The sequence below is a fragment of the Elephantulus edwardii genome, unplaced genomic scaffold, assembly GCF_000299155.1.
Source record: "Elephantulus edwardii isolate Elephantulus edwardi_28Jun2011 unplaced genomic scaffold, EleEdw1.0 scaffold00099, whole genome shotgun sequence".
NCBI classification, from domain to species: Eukaryota; Metazoa; Chordata; class Mammalia; order Macroscelidea; family Macroscelididae; genus Elephantulus; species Elephantulus edwardii.
Genome location: NW_006399849.1, coordinates 10616314 through 10623053, shown reverse-complemented (window position 1 = coordinate 10623053; position 6740 = coordinate 10616314).

Sequence of the window (6740 nt, the reverse complement as noted above, 5' to 3'; positions counted from 1 at the left end):
GTATACACCTTCTATCCTCTTTTGATGCTTCCTGATTCATTCAACATTCTTCCCATTACAACTAGAGGCTTAAGTGTATTTTTTTCAGTTTCTTCAGCTTAAGAAATGTTGAATAAGTTCATCCCTTTTAATTTTCCAACTCCAGTTCTTTGCACATTTCATTATAATACTTTGCTTTGACTTCCCGTGCTGCCTTTAAAATCATCAGTTCCTTAATTTCTTTATTTCTTCCCTTTGGCTTCTGGGCACTCTAGTGCAATATTCAGAGGCTTTTCTGACATCCATCTTGGTCTTTTCTTTCTCTTTTATCTTTGTAATGTCTTTTTGCATTCTTCATGGGTGATATTCTGGTTGTCCACTCACAGCTCATGGTCTTCACTCATTAGTATTCGAGACCTCAAACCTATTCCTGAGATGGTGCTTAAATTCTAGTAGGATAGACTCAAGATTAAACTTTGGTTTGATTTTATTTTCTTTAGCTTCAGTTTGAACTTGCATTTGAGTAGTTGATGGTCTGTTCCACAATCAACACCTAGCCTAGTTTTTCACAGCTGATTTTGAGCTTTTCTAGTAATGTTTTTTCCACAGATCTAATCAATCTGATTCCTGTGTAGACCATCAGGTGACGTCCGTGTGTATAACCACTGTTTATGTTGTTTATAAAAGGTATTTGCAATAAATAGGTCATTGACTGTAGAATTCTATCGTTCTGTCTCCATAGCAAGTGGCTTTTCTGTATTCAAGTTGACACAAAGAACAACACAGAAAATGGTTTACTAGATTGTTCTGTGTCGGTTATGAGTCAGGTTATTCTGCTATTTTTGTTTGCTTTCTTTCTCATGATCCAATTTTGTTTTCTCATTCTAATTCTTTATCTCACTTTGTGATTTACCAGCTTTGTCCTACAATTGATTGCCTTACTTCATCTATTCATTTTAGGCTTTCGGAAGGTTGTCAGAATTTGTCCTTTGCAGTAGAATAGAATTCTAACTGCAAGGTAACAGCCTAGAGTCATTCTCAGATCCTCTTTTCAGTTTGTTGAAGTAAAAAGAACTACTGCTCTGGATGATAGAGGAAAATGGAATAGGATAAATTACTTCCTTTTCAATTTGTTTTCCACAAAATTGATCCGCCTTTAAAGAGAAAACTTATCACTAGAACAGGTCAATTCAAGTCTTCATTGGCCTAGCTATGGTGTTAGCTCACAAAAAAGGAGAGATACCAGAATTTTTACACATACTTCACTGGTGGTCTTAGATGTCAAATTCCTTTACCAGAAGCTTAAGGTCTTTCACAATTGACTTGGCATAGCAAGGTGACAGAAAACACTGTGGAATATCGGTCATCAAACAAAACAAAATTGCAAACAAAATCTGACAATTACAGAAATACAACTCAAACTAGTAAAACAATAAAATATTACTGTGAAATCCAGAGATGGTTACTACTTCAGGAAGGAATAGACTCAAGGACTAAAAGGATGTAATAGGGCTCTGAGAACTATAAAATTGGGGATATGTGGATAATTTATTTTAGAAGATTCAGCACAGAGTGGGTTTCGAAGAGTAAGAGGATCAAATGTACAATTTCTCCAAACTGCAATACTCTACAAAGGAGCTCTGATAGCCTAGGTAAGGAATTACACTGCCAAAGCAAAGATATGCAGTTCAAATCCACCAGCTACTCCAAGAGAGAATCTTTTCCTATGCAATTTACTGCTTCTAAAAACCCACTGGAGGGTTAGCTATGGGTGAGTTCTGACCTCAACAGTACAAACAACAACATACTCCATCACTTCTAATAGCCATTTCTCCTCTTCCCTTCTATATTCTCCTTACTATGTTTGGATTCCATAATTAATAATTCGCTGCAACATTGTTAAGAAAATGACTCATGTTGTTGTGGAGACTGGCAAGCACCACATCTCTAAGTGAGATATCAGTCTGAAGACCTCTCCCAAATGATGTAGTTGCTGGGGCTGATGAACCCAAATTAGCCAATCCAATGGATCACTAGCTCACACGGTTGAAGAAGCTTGCAAATGAGGTCAGCCAATAAGCTGTTGGCTCAGCTCTCAAGAACTGGAGGTCAGAGGGTGGTGTGCCAGATGTAAGGTCCAGAGCAAGAAGGAGAACTATACCTAAGCATTTATGTCCATTGGATGCAGACAACGCCCCATGGGAACTTGTCATACTTGAGAAAGGCTGACCAAGGATGTGAAGAGTCACACACTAGTTAAAGGATGAGTCAAGATGTATCTCACCTTAATGGTGCCTTATTAACAGAAGAAACAATTCATTCCAAAATGAGATCATAACCATAGACATATTGTTCTTATTGACTACCATTCATAGCTATCCTACGAACAACAGGTCTGTATCTTGTGCTACCCTGTGCCATCCTCACAATCTCTGACATACCTAAGTCATTGATACTGTCACGGTGCCAGTCTCTCATTTTACGTTTTTGTTACTATATACCATTGACTCATTATATACCATTGACTCACAGCTGACCCACAGCTGACCCTCCAGTGATTCTGCAGTGGCAGTTAATTGCATGGGAGGAGATTGCCCATCCTTCTCCAGCTGGATAGTTATTATAAGCCAAAGAGCTGAGTACAATTCATAGTGACCCTGTGAACAACAGATCTGAACAGTGTCCTATCCTGCACCATCCTCATCATCTCTGGTACACTAAACGCTGATTGCTTAAATCACTATGTTAATCTATCTGATTGAAGATCTTCTCTTTAGCTGACCTTCCACCTTTTCTAGCATGATGTCTTTTTTCAAGGAATACTCCCTTCTGGCCAAAGCATGCGAAATAAAGCTGTGTCATCTTTGCCTCTAGGGCACACTCTGGCTGGAACTTATTCCAAGAAATATCTGTTTGTTCTTTTGGCAGTTCATAGCATATTCAGTACTCTTCTCCAACACCATGACTCAAAGGCAACAATTATTCTTCTATAATCTTCAGTCATTCTCCAACTTTCAGATGCATAGCAAGTGATTGAAAATACCATAGCGTTAGAATCAGAATCATAGAATCAGACACCCCTTAGTCTTTAAACTGACATCATTGTTCTTCCCTGATAGCAGACTTTCCTAACACAATGCATCTTTTTATTTCTTTTTTCTTTTTTTATAGTTATTTCAATGAAAGTTTACAGAAAAGTTGAATTTTCATTTGTTCATTGTTGCACATTATCCTCCCTCCACCTCCCTTTCCCCTGCCCTAGTTCACTTTCTTTTTTTTTTTTAAATAGTCATTTGTCATTGCACAATTTCTTCCTTTACCCCCCGCCCCGAGTCTACTTTGTAACGTACCTCTTATTCTGGTCTGTTATCATACATATAATGCCTAATTATATTTTCCTTTTAAACAGTTCTTTCCCTCATCTGTTCCATTTCAGTGACTGCTGATGCCAAGGGTGTTGTTTGTAAATCCAAGTAAGATGAAGTCATTGACAATTTCAATATTTTCTCAGTCATTATGTTGTCTTTCAGCACAGTCATGAGGATTTTTGTTTTCTTGATGTTGAGATGTAATCCATAAAAGAAGCTGTAGTCTTTGATACTCTGCAGCAAACATTTCAAATCCTCTTCACTTGCAGCAAGCAATGTTGTATCATTTGCATAATGCAAGTTGTTAATGAGTAGTCCTTCTATCCTGATGCTACATTTTACTTCATAGAGTCCAGTTTATTGAAATATTCGTTTAGCATACCAATTGACTAGGTGTGAAGAAAGAATATAGACAAGCCTGATGCACACCTTTCCTGATTGTAAACCATGCAGTGCTGTTTTGCTCAGTTCAGACATTTTCTTGGCCAAGGTGTAGGTTTTGTATGAGCATAATTAAATGTTCTGAGACTCCCATTCTTCAAAATATTAACCATAGTTTGATCAATGCAAATGTTTTGCATAGTCAATAAACACAAATAGCCATTCTTCTGGTATTCTCTGCTTTCAGCCAGGATCAATCGGCTTTGTGCAGTGATATCTCTGGTGCCAAAGCCTCTTCTAGATTCAGCTTGAATTTCTGGCAGTTCTTTGTCAATTTTTTTCTAGTCATTTTTGGATTTCAACAATATTTTGCTTGCATGTAATATTAATGATATTGTTCAATAATATCCACATTCTGTTGGATCATCTTTCTTGGGAATTAGAACAAATACAGATATCTTCCAGTCAGTTGGCTAGGTAGCTGTATTCCAAATTTCTTGTCACAGACTGATGAGCACATTCAGAGCTGCATCTGTTAGTTGAATCATGTCAGCATTGCATTGATTCCCAGGGACTGACTTTTTGCCGATGTCGTCAGTGTAGCTTGAACTTCTAGAGGGTGGGATTTTTTACACATCACAAAATGGAGAATTCTATTGAAGAACTATACTGAGAAAGGGAGCTCAGTGACTTAGGAGTGAGGACTTGTACTGCCAATCCAAAGGTACGTAGTTCTAATCCACCAGCTGCACCATGGGAGAAAAATGGGGAATCTTCTCCAGTATGATTTACTGTCCTTGAAAACTTGCTGGAGTATCAGCCATGAGTCAATTATGACTCAATGATACCCAACAACAATAACAATGTTAAAGGAAAACTTACCCTCAATGAGATGAATTGACACCATGACCATAATGACGAGCTTGAACTCAGCAGAGACTATGAGGATGGTGTGAGATCAAGCAGGGTTTCAGTCTGTTGTACACAGGGTCACTAGGGATTGGAGCTGATTTGACGGCACTTAAGAATGATTCACTCACTCAAAATCTCACTGTCAGCAAATCAATTCTTACTCATACTGACTGTCCTTGGGTTTCCTAAGCTGTAGAATCTTAATGGGAGGAGACTCCCATCTTTCTCCCACAGAGTGCTGCTGCTGAATTCTAATTCATGGTAGGTGGGGTCTTCTGACTAGGAAAACACTCTGTGAACTATGCCATCAGAGATCATTAAGAAAGACTAGAAAAGTCATATGAAATCATTAACTGTATTGCAGCCCAGATGCCTAGAGAATATGTGAGCTTTACACACTCTCCATTTTAGATGACATATAAGAGCACTGACCATCCTGGTCTAGAGGACAAACAGATATGTCTTGGAGAAGGTGCAGCTGGAGTTCTCTGGAGACAAGCATGATGAGGCTTCACCTCACATACTTTGGGCATGTTGCTAGGAGGGTCAAGTCCTTGGAAAAGGACACGATGTTGGGAAGGGTGGAAGGTCAGTGAAGGGGAAGACACTCAACCAGGTGGATTGACACGCCGACTGCTGCAACGGGCTCTAGTGTGTCAGCAAGTGTGAGGATGGCACAGGATAGACCAGGGTTTAAATCTTTTGTACATAGGGTCACTATGAGACATACTCAACAGCACTTAACAACAACAACTATTTTAGTAACTTTAGCAGAAGTATATAAAGCCTTCCTGACAAATATGTAGATAAGTCCCAGAGAAAGATGAGATTGGTCTAGCTTGAGTTATGTAGCCCAAAATAACACTGTGACTATGGATACAATATGTGGAGCTCTGATAGCCTAGTAGAAAGAAGCTGCACTGCAATCCTGAAGTCACGAGGTTCAAATCCTCCAGCTGCTTTGCAGGAGAAGAATGGGCAATCTCCTCTGGTCCAATTAACTGCCTCTGAAAAACCCATTAGAAGGTCAGCTATGGGTCGTTTTCAATTCAGCAGTACACAACAACAACAACAACAAAAAACAATATATAGGCACTACTAGGGATATTATAGCTAAAGTAAGATGGATCTTGGCAGAAAGCAGAGAATACCAGAAGAATGTCTACCTGTGCGTCATTGACTATGCAAAGGCTTTTGACTGTGTGGCTCACAACAAGCTGTGGCTGACTCTGAGAAGAATGGGAATCCCAGAACATTTGATTGTGCTAATGCAAAACCTATACTTAGACCCAGAAGCAGTCATCAGAACAGAGCAAGGAGACACTACATGGTTCAAAATCAAGAAGGGGGTCCGTCAGGGATGTATTCTGTCTCCATATCTTTTCAATCTGTATGCTGAACAGATCATCCGACACGCTGGGCTGTACGAGGAGGAATATGGCATCAGGATTGGTGCAAGAGTTATCAACAACCTGCATTATGCAGATGACACAACCCTGCTTGCTGAAATTGAAGAGGACCTGAAGCGCTTACTGCAGAAGGTCAAGGACTGCAGCCTCCTACATGGATTGAAGCTCAACAGCAAGAAAACAAAGATTCTCACCACTGGGCCAATTGGCAGCATCAGTATGAATGGTGAAGAGATTGAGATAGTTAACAGTTTTAGTTTACTTGGCTCCACAGTCAACACTCTTGGTAACAGCAGCCAGGAAATAAAGAGATGAATTTCATTCAGAAAGTCAGCTGAGAGGACTTCTCAAGAGTACTGAAGAGCAACAACATCAGGCTGGAGACTAAGATGCGCCTGATCCAGGCTGTCATCTTTGCAATTATGTGCTATGCATCAGAGAGTTGGACAGTGAATAGGGATGATAGAAAGAGAATTGATGTCTTTGAGTGGTGGTGCTGGAGGAGAGTGTAGAATATACCATGGACTGCTAGGAGAACAAACAGGTTTGTCCTGGAGAAGGTGAAGCTGGAATGCTCCTTGGAGTCAAGGATTCTGAAGCTTCTTCTGACACACTTTGGGCATGTTGCAAGGAGGGACTGGTCCTTGGAGAGGGACATCATGTTTGGGAGAGTGGGGGGACAGTGCAGGAG